We start from the raw sequence: 17398 nt of genomic DNA on the forward strand, positions 1-17398 counted from the left end.
TTAATCAAAAAATGTAAAAAAAATTCAAAATAAATTCAATAATGGGATTATAAAGGCATTTAAACCGAGTAATAAGGCTTCTCTAGGCATGAGTCACTATAAATGACCTTTTCTTGACAATGGATGGCTTTTGCTCCATGTTTCCCAAGGCAAACAATCAATTACAATCTGTTTTAATGAAAAAATGTAAAAACAATTCAAAATAAATTCAATAATGGGATTATAAAGGCATTTAAACCGAGTAATAAGGCTTTTCTAGGCATGAGTGACTATAAATGGTCTTTTCTTGACAATGGATGGCTTTTGCTCCACGTTTGCCGAGGCAAACAATCAATTACAATCTGTTTTAATCAAAAAATGTAAAAACAATTCAAAATAAATTCAATAATGGGATTATAAAGGCATTTAAATCGAGTAATAAGGCTTTTCTAGGCATGAGTGACTATAAATGAACTTTTCTTGACAATGGATGGCTTTTGCTCCACGTTTCCCAAGGCAAACAATCAATTACAATCTGTTTTAATCAAAAAATGTAAAAACAATTCAAAATAAATTCAATAATGGGATTATAAAGGCATTTAAACCGAGTAATAAGGCTTTTCTAGGCATGAGTGACTATAAATGATCTTTTCTTGACAATGGATGGCTTTCGTTCCATATTTCCCGAGATAAACAATCTATTACAATCTGTTTTAATCAAAAAATGTAAAAAATATTCAAAATAAATTCAGTAATGGGATTATAAAGGCATTTAAACCGAGTAATAAGGCTTTTCTAGGCATGAGTGACTATAAATGAACTTTTCTTGACAATGGATGGCTTTTGCTCCACGTTTCCCGAGGCAAACAATCAATTACAATATGTTTTAATCAAAAAATGTAAAAAAAATTCAAAATAAATTCAATAATGGGATTATAAAGGCATTTAAACCGAGTAATAAGGCTTTTCTAGGCATGAGTGACTATAAATGATGTTTTCTTGACAATGGATGGCTTTCGTTCCATGTTTCCCAAGATAAACAATCTATTACAATCTGTTTTAATCAAAAAATGTAAAAAAAATTCAAAATAAATTCAATAATGGGATTATAAAAGCATTTAAACCAAGTAATAAGGCTTTTCTAGGCATGAGTGACTATAAATGATCTTTTCTTGACAATGGATGGCTTTCGTTCCACGTTTCCCGAGATAAACAATCTATTACAATCTGTTTTAATCAAAAACTGTAAAAAAAAATCAAAATAAATTCAATAATGGGATTATAAAGGCATTTAAACCGAGTAATAAGGCTTCTCTAGGCATGAGTGACTATAAATGAACTTTTCTTGACAATGGATGGCTTTTGCTCCACGTTTCCCGAGGCAAACAATCAATTACAATCTGTTTTAATCAAAAAATGTAAAAACAATTCAAAATAAATTCAATAATGGGATTATAAGGGCATTTAAACCGAGTAATAAGGCTTTTCTAGGCATGAGTGACTATAAATGAACTTTTCTTGACAATGGATGGCTTTTGCTCCACGTTTCCCAAGGCAAACAATCAATTACAATCTGTTTTAATCAAAAAATGTAAAAACAATTCAAAATAAATTCAATAATGGGATTATAAAGGCATTTAAACCGAGTAATAAGGCTTTTCTAGGCATGAGTGACTATAAATGATCTTTTCTTGACAATGGATGGCTTTCGTTCCATGTTTCCCGAGATAAACAATCTATTACAATCTGTTTTAATCAAAAAATGTAAAAAATATTCAAAATAAATTCAGTAATGGGATTATAAAGGCATTTAAACCGAGTAATAAGGCTTTTCTAGGCATGAGTGACTATAAATGAACTTTTCTTGACAATGGATGGCTTTTGCTCCACGTTTCCCGAGGCAAACAATCAATTACAATATGTTTTAATGAAAAAATGTAAAAACAATTCAAAAGAAATTCAATAATGGGATGATAAAGGCATTTAAATCGAGTAATAAGGCTTTTCTAGGCATGAGTGACTATAAATGAACTTTTCTTGACAATGGATGGCTTTTGCTCCACGTTTCCCGAGGCAAACAATCAATTACAATCTGTTTTAATAAAAAAATGTAAAAACAATTCAAAATAAATTCAATAATGGGATTATAAAAGCATTTAAACCGAGCAATAAGGCTTCTGTAGGCATGAGTGACTATAAATGATCTTTTCTTGACAATGGATGGCTTTCGTTCCATGTTTCCCGAGATAAACAATCTATTACAATCTGTTTTAATCAAAAAATGTAAAAAAAATTCAAAATAAATTCACCAATGGATTATAAAAGCATTTAAACCGAGTAATAAGGCTTTTCTAGGCATGAGTGACTATAAATGGACTTTTCTTGACAATGGATGGCTTTCGTTCCATGTTTCCCGAGATAAACATTCTATTACAATCTGTTTTAATCAAAAAATGTAAAAAAAATTCAAAATAAATTCAATAATGGGATTATAAAGGCATTTAAACCGAGTAATAAGGCTTCTCTAGGCATGAGTCACTATAAATGACCTTTTCTTGACAATGGATGGCTTTTGCTCCATGTTTCCCAAGGCAAACAATCAATTACAATCTGTTTTAATGAAAAAATGTAAAAACAATTCAAAATAAATTCAATAATGGGATTATAAAGGCATTTAAACCGAGTAATAAGGCTTTTCTAGGCATGAGTGACTATAAATGGTCTTTTCTTGACAATGGATGGCTTTTGCTCCACGTTTGCCGAGGCAAACAATCAATTACAATCTGTTTTAATCAAAAAATGTAAAAACAATTCAAAATAAATTCAATAATGGGATTATAAAGGCATTTAAATCGAGTAATAAGGCTTTTCTAGGCATGAGTGACTATAAATGAACTTTTCTTGACAATGGATGGCTTTTGCTCTACGTTTCCCAAGGCAAACAATCAATTACAATCTGTTTTAATCAAAAAATGTAAAAACAATTCAAAATAAATTCAATAATGGGATTATAAAGGCATTTAAACCGAGTAATAAGGCTTTTCTAGGCATGAGTGACTATAAATGATCTTTTCTTGACAATGGATGGCTTTCGTTCCATATTTCCCGAGATAAACAATCTATTACAATCTGTTTTAATCAAAAAATGTAAAAAATATTCAAAATAAATTCAGTAATGGGATTATAAAGGCATTTAAACCGAGTAATAAGGCTTTTCTAGGCATGAGTGACTATAAATGAACTTTTCTTGACAATGGATGGCTTTTGCTCCACGTTTCCCGAGGCAAACAATCAATTACAATATGTTTTAATCAAAAAATGTAAAAAAAATTCAAAATAAATTCAATAATGGGATTATAAAGGCATTTAAACCGAGTAATAAGGCTTTTCTAGGCATGAGTGACTATAAATGATGTTTTCTTGACAATGGATGGCTTTCGTTCCATGTTTCCCAAGATAAACAATCTATTACAATCTGTTTTAATCAAAAAATGTAAAAAAAATTCAAAATAAATTCAATAATGGGATTATAAAAGCATTTAAACCAAGTAATAAGGCTTTTCTAGGCATGAGTGACTATAAATGATCTTTTCTTGACAATGGATGGCTTTCGTTCCACGTTTCCCGAGATAAACAATCTATTACAATCTGTTTTAATCAAAAAATGTAAAAAAAAATCAAAATAAATTCAATAATGGGATTATAAAAGCATTTAAACCGAGTAATAAGGCTTTTCTAGGCATGAGTGACTATAAATGATCTTTTCTTGACAATGGATGGCTTTCGTTCCACGTTTCCCGAGATAAACAATCTATTACAATCTGTTTTAATCAAAAACTGTAAAAAAAAATCAAAATAAATTCAATAATGGGATTATAAAGGCATTTAAACCGAGTAATAAGGCTTCTCTAGGCATGAGTGACTATAAATGAACTTTTCTTGACAATGGATGGCTTTTGCTCCACGTTTCCCGAGGCAAACAACCAATTACAATCTGTTTTAATCAAAAAATGTAAAAACAATTCAAAATAAATTCAATAATGGGATTATAAGGGCATTTAAACCGAGTAATAAGGCTTTTCTAGGCATGAGTGACTATAAATGAACTTTTCTTGACAATGGATGGCTTTTGCTCCACGTTTCCCAAGGCAAACAATCAATTACAATCTGTTTTAATCAAAAAATGTAAAAACAATTCAAAATAAATTCAATAATGGGATTATAAAGGCATTTAAACCGAGTAATAAGGCTTTTCTAGGCATGAGTGACTATAAATGATCTTTTCTTGACAATGGATGGCTTTCGTTCCATGTTTCCCGAGATAAACAATCTATTACAATCTGTTTTAATCAAAAAATGTAAAAAATATTCAAAATAAATTCAGTAATGGGATTATAAAGGCATTTAAACCGAGTAATAAGGCTTTTCTAGGCATGAGTGACTATAAATGAACTTTTCTTGACAATGGATGGCTTTTGCTCCACGTTTCCCGAGGCAAACAATCAATTACAATATGTTTTAATGAAAAAATGTAAAAACAATTCAAAAGAACTTCAATAATGGGATGATAAAGGCATTTAAATCGAGTAATAAGGCTTTTCTAGGCATGAGTGACTATAAATGAACTTTTCTTGACAATGGATGGCTTTTGCTCCACGTTTCCCGAGGCAAACAATCAATTACAATCTGTTTTAATCAAAAAATGTAAAAACAATTCAAAATAAATTCAATAATGGGATTATAAAAGCATTTAAACCGAGCAATAAGGCTTCTGTAGGCATGAGTGACTATAAATGATCTTTTCTTGACAATGGATGGCTTTCGTTCCATGTTTCCCGAGATAAACAATCTATTACAATCTGTTTTAATCAAAAAATGTAAAAAAAATTCAAAATAAATTCACCAATGGATTATAAAAGCATTTAAACCGAGTAATAAGGCTTTTCTAGGCATGAGTGACTATAAATGGACTTTTCTTGACAATGGATGGCTTTCGTTCCATGTTTCCCGAGATAAACATTCTATTACAATCTGTTTTAATCAAAAAATGTAAAAAAAATTCAAAATAAATTCAATAATGGGATTATAAAGGCATTTAAACCGAGTAATAAGGCTTCTCTAGGCATGAGTCACTATAAATGACCTTTTCTTGACAATGGATGGCTTTTGCTCCATGTTTCCCAAGGCAAACAATCAATTACAATCTGTTTTAATGAAAAAATGTAAAAACAATTCAAAATAAATTCAATAATGGGATTATAAAGGCATTTAAACCGAGTAATAAGGCTTTTCTAGGCATGAGTGACTATAAATGGTCTTTTCTTGACAATGGATGGCTTTTGCTCCACGTTTGCCGAGGCAAACAATCAATTACAATCTGTTTTAATCAAAAAATGTAAAAACAATTCAAAATAAATTCAATAATGGGATTATAAAGGCATTTAAATCGAGTAATAAGGCTTTTCTAGGCATGAGTGACTATAAATGAACTTTTCTTGACAATGGATGGCTTTTGCTCCACGTTTCCCAAGGCAAACAATCAATTACAATCTGTTTTAATCAAAAAATGTAAAAACAATTCAAAATAAATTCAATAATGGGATTATAAAGGCATTTAAACCGAGTAATAAGGCTTTTCTAGGCATGAGTGACTATAAATGATCTTTTCTTGACAATGGATGGCTTTCGTTCCATGTTTCCCGAGATAAACAATCTATTACAATCTGTTTTAATCAAAAAATGTAAAAAATATTCAAAATAAATTCAGTAATGGGATTATAAAGGCATTTAAACCGAGTAATAAGGCTTTTCTAGGCATGAGTGACTATAAATGAACTTTTCTTGACAATGGATGGCTTTTGCTCCACGTTTCCCGAGGCAAACAATCAATTACAATATGTTTTAATGAAAAAATGTAAAAACAATTCAAAAGAAATTCAATAATGGGATGATAAAGGCATTTAAATCGAGTAATAAGGCTTTTCTAGGCATGAGTGACTATAAATGAACTTTTCTTGACAATGGATGGCTTTTGCTCCACGTTTCCCGAGGCAAACAATCAATTACAATCTGTTTTAATCAAAAAATGTAAAAACAATTCAAAATAAATTCAATAATGGGATTATAAAAGCATTTAAACCGAGCAATAAGGCTTCTGTAGGCATGAGTGACTATAAATGATCTTTTCTTGACAATGGATGGCTTTCGTTCCATGTTTCCCGAGATAAACAATCTATTACAATCTGTTTTAATCAAAAAATGTAAAAAAAATTCAAAATAAATTCACCAATGGATTATAAAAGCATTTAAACCGAGTAATAAGGCTTTTCTAGGCATGAGTGACTATAAATGGACTTTTCTTGACAATGGATGGCTTTCGTTCCATGTTTCCCGAGATAAACATTCTATTACAATCTGTTTTAATCAAAAAATGTAAAAAAAATTCAAAATAAATTCAATAATAGGATTATAAAGGCATTTAAACCGAGTAATAAGGCTTCTCTAGGCATGAGTCACTAGAAATGGCCTTTTCTTGACAATGGATGGCTTTTGCTCCATGTTTCCCAAGGCAAAAAATCAATTACAATCTGTTTTAATGAAAAAATGTAAAAACAATTCAAAATAAATTCAATAATGGGATTATAAAGGCATTTAAACCGAGTAATAAGGCTTTTCTAGGCATGAGTGACTATAAATGGTCTTTTCTTGACAATGGATGGCTTTTGCTCCACGTTTGCCGAGGCAAACAATCAATTACAATCTGTTTTAATCAAAAAATGTAAAAACAATTCAAAATAAATTCAATAATGGGATTATAAAGGCATTTAAATCGAGTAATAAGGCTTTTCTAGGTATAAATGAACTTTTCTTGACAATGGATGGCTTTTGCCCCACGTTTCCCAAGGCAAACAATCAATTACAATCTGTTTTAATGAAAAAATGTAAAAACAATTCAAAATAAATTCAATAATGGGATTATAAAGGCATTTAAACCGAGTAATAAGGCTTTTCTAGGCATGAGTGACTATAAATGATCTTTTCTTGACAATGGATGGCTTTCGTTCCATATTTCCCGAGATAAACAATCTATTACAATCTGTTTTAATCAAAAAATGTAAAAAATATTCAAAATAAATTCAGTAATGGGATTATAAAGGCATTTAAACCGAGTAATAAGGCTTTTCTAGGCATGAGTGACTATAAATGAACTTTTCTTGACAATGGATGGCTTTTGCTCCACGTTTCCCGAGGCAAACAATCAATTACAATATGTTTTAATCAAAAAATGTAAAAAAAATTCAAAATAAATTCAATAATGGGATTATAAAGGCATTTAAACCGAGTAATAAGGCTTTTCTAGGCATGAGTGACTATAAATGATGTTTTCTTGACAATGGATGGCTTTCGTTCCATGTTTCCCAAGATAAACAATCTATTACAATCTGTTTTAATCAAAAAATGTAAAAAAAATTCAAAATAAATTCAATAATGGGATTATAAAAGCATTTAAACCGAGTAATAAGGCTTTTCTAGGCATGAGTGACTATAAATGATCTTTTCTTGACAATGGATGGCTTTCGTTCCACGTTTCCCGAGATAAACAATCTATTACAATCTGTTTTAATCAAAAACTGTAAAAAAAAATCAAAATAAATTCAATAATGGGATTATAAAGGCATTTAAACCGAGTAATAAGGCTTTTCTAGGCATGAGTGACTATAAATGATCTTTTCTTGACAATGGATGGCTTTCGTTCCATGTTTCCCGAGATAAACAATCTATTACAATCTGTTTTAATCAAAAAATGTAAAAAAAATTCAAAATAAATTCACCAATGGATTATAAAAGCATTTAAACCGAGTAATAAGGCTTTTCTAGGCATGAGTGACTATAAATGGACTTTTCTTGACAATGGATGGCTTTCGTTCCATGTTTCCCGAGATAAACATTCTATTACAATCTGTTTTAATCAAAAAATGTAAAAAAAATTCAAAATAAATTCAATAATGGGATTATAAAGGCATTTAAACCGAGTAATAAGGCTTCTCTAGGCATGAGTCACTATAAATGACCTTTTCTTGACAATGGATGGCTTTTGCTCCATGTTTCCCAAGGCAAACAATCAATTACAATCTGTTTTAATGAAAAAATGTAAAAACAATTCAAAATAAATTCAATAATGGGATTATAAAGGCATTTAAACCGAGTAATAAGGCTTTTCTAGGCATGAGTGACTATAAATGGTCTTTTCTTGACAATGGATGGCTTTTGCTCCACGTTTGCCGAGGCAAACAATCAATTACAATCTGTTTTAATCAAAAAATGTAAAAACAATTCAAAATAAATTCAATAATGGGATTATAAAGGCATTTAAATCGAGTAATAAGGCTTTTCTAGGTATAAATGAACTTTTCTTGACAATGGATGGCTTTTGCCCCACGTTTCCCAAGGCAAACAATCAATTACAATCTGTTTTAATGAAAAAATGTAAAAACAATTCAAAATAAATTCAATAATGGGATTATAAAGGCATTTAAACCGAGTAATAAGGCTTTTCTAGGCATGAGTGACTATAAATGATCTTTTCTTGACAATGGATGGCTTTCGTTCCATATTTCCCGAGATAAACAATCTATTACAATCTGTTTTAATCAAAAAATGTAAAAAATATTAAAAATAAATTCAGTAATGGGATTATAAAGGCATTTAAACCGAGTAATAAGGCTTTTCTAGGCATGAGTGACTATAAATGAACTTTTCTTGACAATGGATGGCTTTTGCTCCACGTTTCCCGAGGCAAACAATCAATTACAATATGTTTTAATCAAAAAATGTAAAAAAAATTCAAAATAAATTCAATAATGGGATTATAAAGGCATTTAAACCGAGTAATAAGGCTTTTCTAGGCATGAGTGACTATAAATGATGTTTTCTTGACAATGGATGGCTTTCGTTCCATGTTTCCCAAGATAAACAATCTATTACAATCTGTTTTAATCAAAAAATGTAAAAAAAAATTCAAAATAAATTCAATAATGGGATTATAAAAGCATTTAAACCGAGTAATAAGGCTTTTCTAGGCATGAGTGACTATAAATGATCTTTTCTTGACAATGGATGGCTTTCGTTCCACGTTTCCCGAGATAAACAATCTATTACAATCTGTTTTAATCAAAAACTGTAAAAAAAAATCAAAATAAATTCAATAATGGGATTATAAAGGCATTTAAACCGAGTAATAAGGCTTCTCTAGGCATGAGTGACTATAAATGAACTTTTCTTGACAATGGATGGCTTTTGCTCCACGTTTCCCGAGGCAAACAATCAATTACAATCTGTTTTAATCAAAAAATGTAAAAACAATTCAAAATAATTTCAATAATGGGATTATAAGGGCATTTAAACCAAGTTATAAGGCTTTTCTAGGCATGAGTGACTATAAATGAACTTTTCTTGACAATGGATGGCTTTCGCTCCATGTTTCCCGAGGCAAACAATCAATTACAATCTGTTTTAATCAAAAAATGTCAAAAAAGTTCAAAATAAATTCAATAATGGGATTATAAAGGCATTTAAACCGAGTAATAAGGCTTTTCTAGGCATGAGTGACTACAAATGATGTTTTCTTGACAATGGATGGCTTTCGTTCCATGTTTCCCGAGATAAACAATGTATTAGAATCTGTTTTAATAAAAAAATGTAAAAATAATTCAAAATAAATTCAATAATGGGATTATAAGGGCATTTAAATCGAGTAATAAGGCTTTTCTAGGCATGAGTGACTATAAATGATCTTTTCTTGACAATGGATGGCTTTCGTTCCATGTTTCCCGAGATAAACAATCTATTACAATCTGTTTTAATCAAAAAATGTAAAAAAAATTCAAAATAAATTCACCAATGGATTATAAAAGCATTTAAACCGAGTAATAAGGCTTTTCTAGGCATGAGTGACTATAAATGGACTTTTCTTGACAATGGATGGCTTTCGTTCCATGTTTCCCGAGATAAACATTCTATTACAATCTGTTTTAATCAAAAAATGTAAAAAAAATTCAAAATAAATTCAATAATGGGATTATAAAGGCATTTAAACCGAGTAATAAGGCTTCTCTAGGCATGAGTCACTATAAATGACCTTTTCTTGACAATGGATGGCTTTTGCTCCATGTTTCCCAAGGCAAACAATCAATTACAATCTGTTTTAATGAAAAAATGTAAAAACAATTCAAAATAAATTCAATAATGGGATTATAAAGGCATTTAAACCGAGTAATAAGGCTTTTCTAGGCATGAGTGACTATAAATGGTCTTTTCTTGACAATGGATGGCTTTTGCTCCACGTTTGCCGAGGCAAACAATCAATTACAATCTGTTTTAATCAAAAAATGTAAAAACAATTCAAAATAAATTCAATAATGGGATTATAAAGGCATTTAAATCGAGTAATAAGGCTTTTCTAGGCATGAGTGACTATAAATGAACTTTTCTTGACAATGGATGGCTTTTGCTCCACGTTTCCCAAGGCAAACAATCAATTACAATCTGTTTTAATCAAAAAATGTAAAAACAATTCAAAATAAATTCAATAATGGGATTATAAAGGCATTTAAACCGAGTAATAAGGCTTTTCTAGGCATGAGTGACTATATATGATCTTTTCTTGACAATGGATGGCTTTCGTTCCATGTTTCCCGAGATAAACAATCTATTACAATCTGTTTTAATCAAAAAATGTAAAAAATATTCAAAATAAATTCAGTAATGGGATTATAAAGGCATTTAAACCGAGTAATAAGGCTTTTCTAGGTATGAGTGACTATAAATGAACTTTTCTTGACAATGGATGGCTTTTGCTCCACGTTTCCCGAGGCAAACAATCAATTACAATATGTTTTAATGAAAAAATGTAAAAACAATTCAAAAGAAATTCAATAATGGGATGATAAAGGCATTTAAATCGAGTAATAAGGCTTTTCTAGGCATGAGTGACTATAAATGAACTTTTCTTGACAATGGATGGCTTTTGCTCCACGTTTCCCGAGGCAAACAATCAATTACAATATGTTTTAATAAAAAAATGTAAAAACAATTCAAAATAAATTCAATAATGGGATTATAAAAGCATTTAAACCGAGCAATAAGGCTTCTGTAGGCATGAGTGACTATAAATGATCTTTTCTTGACAATGGATGGCTTTCGTTCCATGTTTCCCGAGATAAACAATCTATTACAATCTGTTTTAATCAAAAAATGTAAAAAAAATTCAAAATAAATTCACCAATGGATTATAAAAGCATTTAAACCGAGTAATAAGGCTTTTCTAGGCATGAGTGACTATAAATGGACTTTTCTTGACAATGGATGGCTTTCGTTCCATGTTTCCCGAGATAAACATTCTATTACAATCTGTTTTAATCAAAAAATGTAAAAAAAATTCAAAATAAATTCAATAATGGGATTATAAAGGCATTTAAACCGAGTAATAAGGCTTCTCTAGGCATGAGTCACTATAAATGACCTTTTCTTGACAATGGATGGCTTTTGCTCCATGTTTCCCAAGGCAAACAATCAATTACAATCTGTTTTAATGAAAAAATGTAAAAACAATTCAAAATAAATTCAATAATGGGATTATAAAGGCATTTAAACCGAGTAATAAGGCTTTTCTAAGCATGAGTGACTATAAATGGTCTTTTCTTGACAATGGATGGCTTTTGCTCCACGTTTGCCGAGGCAAACAATCAATTACAATCTGTTTTAATCAAAAAATGTAAAAACAATTCAAAATAAATTCAATAATGGGATTATAAAGGCATTTAAATCGAGTAATAAGGCTTTTCTAGGCATGAGTGACTATAAATGAACTTTTCTTGACAATGGATGGCTTTTGCTCCACGTTTCCCAAGGCAAACAATCAATTACAATCTGTTTTAATCAAAAAATGTAAAAACAATTCAAAATAAATTCAATAATGGGATTATAAAGGCATTTAAACCGAGTAATAAGGCTTTTCTAGGCATGAGTGACTATAAATGATCTTTTCTTGACAATGGATGGCTTTCGTTCCATATTTCCCGAGATAAACAATCTATTACAATCTGTTTTAATCAAAAAATGTAAAAAATATTCAAAATAAATTCAGTAATGGGATTATAAAGGCATTTAAACCGAGTAATAAGGCTTTTCTAGGCATGAGTGACTATAAATGAACTTTTCTTGACAATGGATGGCTTTTGCTCCACGTTTCCCGAGGCAAACAATCAATTACAATATGTTTTAATCAAAAAATGTAAAAAAAATTCAAAATAAATTCAATAATGGGATTATAAAGGCATTTAAACCGAGTAATAAGGCTTTTCTAGGCATGAGTGACTATAAATGATGTTTTCTTGACAATGGATGGCTTTCGTTCCATGTTTCCCAAGATAAACAATCTATTACAATCTGTTTTAATCAAAAAATGTAAAAAAAATTCAAAATAAATTCAATAATGGGATTATAAAAGCATTTAAACCGAGTAATAAGGCTTTTCTAGGCATGAGTGACTATAAATGATCTTTTCTTGACAATGGATGGCTTTCGTTCCACGTTTCCCGAGATAAACAATCTATTACAATATGTTTTAATCAAAAACTGTAAAAAAAAATCAAAATAAATTCAATAATGGGATTATAAAGGCATTTAAACCGAGTAATAAGGCTTCTCTAGGCATGAGTGACTATAAATGAACTTTTCTTGACAATGGATGGCTTTTGCTCCACGTTTCCCGAGGCAAACAATCAATTACAATCTGTTTTAATCAAAAAATGTAAAAACAATTCAAAATAAATTCAATAATGGGATTATAAGGGCATTTAAACCGAGTAATAAGGCTTTTCTAGGCATGAGTGACTATAAATGAACTTTTCTTGACAATGGATGGCTTTTGCTCCACGTTTCCCAAGGCAAACAATCAATTACAATCTGTTTTAATCAAAAAATGTAAAAACAATTCAAAATAAATTCAATAATGGGATTATAAAGGCATTTAAACCGAGTAATAAGGCTTTTCTAGGCATGAGTGACTATAAATGATCTTTTCTTGACAATGGATGGCTTTCGTTCCATGTTTCCCGAGATAAACAATCTATTACAATCTGTTTTAATCAAAAAATGTAAAAAATATTCAAAATAAATTCAGTAATGGGATTATAAAGGCATTTAAACCGAGTAATAAGGCTTTTCTAGGCATGAGTGACTATAAATGAACTTTTCTTGACAATGGATGGCTTTTGCTCCACGTTTCCCGAGGCAAACAATCAATTACAATATGTTTTAATGAAAAAATGTAAAAACAATTCAAAAGAAATTCAATAATGGGATGATAAAGGCATTTAAATCGAGTAATAAGGCTTTTCTAGGCATGAGTGACTATAAATGAACTTTTCTTGACAATGGATGGCTTTTGCTCCACGTTTCCCGAGGCAAACAATCAATTACAATCTGTTTTAATAAAAAAATGTAAAAACAATTCAAAATAAATTCAATAATGGGATTATAAAAGCATTTAAACCGAGCAATAAGGCTTCTGTAGGCATGAGTGACTATAAATGATCTTTTCTTGACAATGGATGGCTTTCGTTCCATGTTTCCCGAGATAAACAATCTATTACAATCTGTTTTAATCAAAAAATGTAAAAAAAATTCAAAATAAATTCACCAATGGATTATAAAAGCATTTAAACCGAGTAATAAGGCTTTTCTAGGCATGAGTGACTATAAATGGACTTTTCTTGACAATGGATGGCTTTCGTTCCATGTTTCCCGAGATAAACATTCTATTACAATCTGTTTTAATCAAAAAATGTAAAAAAAATTCAAAATAAATTCAATAATGGGATTATAAAGGCATTTAAACCGAGTAATAAGGCTTCTCTAGGCATGAGTCACTATAAATGACCTTTTCTTGACAATGGATGGCTTTTGCTCCATGTTTCCCAAGGCAAACAATCAATTACAATCTGTTTTAATGAAAAAATGTAAAAACAATTCAAAATAAATTCAATAATGGGATTATAAAGGCATTTAAACCGAGTAATAAGGCTTTTCTAGGCATGAGTGACTATAAATGGTCTTTTCTTGACAATGGATGGCTTTTGCTCCACGTTTGCCGAGGCAAACAATCAATTACAATCTGTTTTAATCAAAAAATGTAAAAACAATTCAAAATAAATTCAATAATGGGATTATAAAGGCATTTAAATCGAGTAATAAGGCTTTTCTAGGCATGAGTGACTATAAATGAACTTTTCTTGACAATGGATGGCTTTTGCTCCACGTTTCCCAAGGCAAACAATCAATTACAATCTGTTTTAATCAAAAAATGTAAAAACAATTCAAAATAAATTCAATAATGGGATTATAAAGGCATTTAAACCGAGTAATAAGGCTTTTCTAGGCATGAGTGACTATAAATGATCTTTTCTTGACAATGGATGGCTTTCGTTCCATATTTCCCGAGATAAACAATCTATTACAATCTGTTTTAATCAAAAAATGTAAAAAATATTCAAAATAAATTCAGTAATGGGATTATAAAGGCATTTAAACCGAGTAATAAGGCTTTTCTAGGCATGAGTGACTATAAATGAACTTTTCTTGACAATGGATGGCTTTTGCTCCACGTTTCCCGAGGCAAACAATCAATTACAATATGTTTTAATCAAAAAATGTAAAAAAAATTCAAAATAAATTCAATAATGGGATTATAAAGGCATTTAAACCGAGTAATAAGGCTTTTCTAGGCATGAGTGACTATAAATGATGTTTTCTTGACAATGGATGGCTTTCGTTCCATGTTTCCCAAGATAAACAATCTATTACAATCTGTTTTAATCAAAAAATGTAAAAAAAATTCAAAATAAATTCAATAATGGGATTATAAAAGCATTTAAACCAAGTAATAAGGCTTTTCTAGGCATGAGTGACTATAAATGATCTTTTCTTGACAATGGATGGCTTTTGCTCCACGTTTCCCGAGGCAAACAACCAATTACAATCTGTTTTAATCAAAAAATGTAAAAACAATTCAAAATAAATTCAATAATGGGATTATAAGGGCATTTAAACCGAGTAATAAGGCTTTTCTAGGCATGAGTGACTATAAATGATCTTTTCTTGACAATGGATGGCTTTCGTTCCACGTTTCCCGAGATAAACAATCTATTACAATCTGTTTTAATCAAAAAATGTAAAAAAAAATCAAAATAAATTCAATAATGGGATTATAAAAGCATTTAAACCGAGTAATAAGGCTTTTCTAGGCATGAGTGACTATAAATGATCTTTTCTTGACAATGGATGGCTTTCGTTCCACGTTTCCCGAGATAAACAATCTATTACAACCTGTTTTAATCAAAAACTGTAAAAAAAAATCAAAATAAATTCAATAATGGGATTATAAAGGCATTTAAACCGAGTAATAAGGCTTCTCTAGGCATGAGTGACTATAAATGAACTTTTCTTGACAATGGATGGCTTTTGCTCCACGTTTCCCGAGGCAAACAACCAATTACAATCTGTTTTAATCAAAAAATGTAAAAACAATTCAAAATAAATTCAATAATGGGATTATAAGGGCATTTAAACCGAGTAATAAGGCTTTTCTAGGCATGAGTGACTATAAATGAACTTTTCTTGACAATGGATGGCTTTTGCTCCACGTTTCCCAAGGCAAACAATCAATTACAATCTGTTTTAATCAAAAAATGTAAAAACAATTCAAAATAAATTCAATAATGGGATTATAAAGGCATTTAAACCGAGTAATAAGGCTTTTCTAGGCATGAGTGACTATAAATGATCTTTTCTTGACAATGGATGGCTTTCGTTCCATGTTTCCCGAGATAAACAATCTATTACAATCTGTTTTAATCAAAAAATGTAAAAAATATTCAAAATAAATTCAGTAATGGGATTATAAAGGCATTTAAACCGAGTAATAAGGCTTTTCTAGGCATGAGTGAATATAAATGAACTTTTCTTGACAATGGATGGCTTTTGCTCCACGTTTCCCGAGGCAAACAATCAATTACAATATGTTTTAATGAAAAAATGTAAAAACAATTCAAAAGAAATTCAATAATGGGATGATAAAGGCATTTAAATCGAGTAATAAGGCTTTTCTAGGCATGAGTGACTATAAATGAACTTTTCTTGACAATGGATGGCTTTTGCTCCACGTTTCCCGAGGCAAACAATCAATTACAATCTGTTTTAATCAAAAAATGTAAAAACAATTCAAAATAAATTCAATAATGGGATTATAAAAGCATTTAAACCGAGCAATAAGGCTTCTGTAGGCATGAGTGACTATAAATGATCTTTTCTTGACAATGGATGGCTTTCGTTCCATGTTTCCCGAGATAAACAATCTATTACAATCTGTTTTAATCAAAAAATTTAAAAAAAATTCAAAATAAATTCACCAATGGATTATAAAAGCATTTAAACCGAGTAATAAGGCTTTTCTAGGCATGAGTGACTATAAATGGACTTTTCTTGACAATGGATGGCTTTCGTTCCATGTTTCCCGAGATAAACATTCTATTACAATCTGTTTTAATCAAAAAATGTAAAAAAAATTCAAAATAAATTCAATAATGGGATTATAAAGGCATTTAAACCGAGTAATAAGGCTTCTCTTGGCATGAGTCACTAGAAATGACCTTTTCTTGACAATGGATGGCTTTTGCTCCATGTTTCCCAAGGCAAAAAATCAATTACAATCTGTTTTAATGAAAAAATGTAAAAACAATTCAAAATAAATTCAATAATGGGATTATAAAGGCATTTAAACCGAGTAATAAGGCTTTTCTAGGCATGAGTGACTATAAATGGTCTTTTCTTGACAATGGATGGCTTTTGCTCCACGTTTGCCGAGGCAAACAATCAATTACAATCTGTTTTAATCAAAAAATGTAAAAACAATTCAAAATAAATTCAATAATGGGATTATAAAGGCATTTAAATCGAGTAATAAGGCTTTTCTAGGTATAAATGAACTTTTCTTGACAATGGATGGCTTTTGCCCCACGTTTCCCAAGGCAAACAATCAATTACAATCTGTTTTAATGAAAAAATGTAAAAACAATTCAAAATAAATTCAATAATGGGATTATAAAGGCATTTAAACCGAGTAATAAGGCTTTTCTAGGCATGAGTGACTATAAATGATCTTTTCTTGACAATGGATGGCTTTCGTTCCATATTTCCCGAGATAAACAATCTATTACAATCTGTTTTAATCAAAAAATGTAAAAAATATTCAAAATAAATTCAGTAATGGGATTATAAAGGCATTTAAACCGAGTAATAAGGCTTTTCTAGGCATGAGTGACTATAAATGAACTTTTCTTGACAATGGATGGCTTTTGCT

This window comes from Theobroma cacao, chromosome 3 (genome assembly GCF_053813885.1).
Source record: "Theobroma cacao isolate CCN51 chromosome 3, ASM5381388v1, whole genome shotgun sequence".
Classification (NCBI taxonomy): domain Eukaryota; kingdom Viridiplantae; phylum Streptophyta; class Magnoliopsida; order Malvales; family Malvaceae; genus Theobroma; species Theobroma cacao.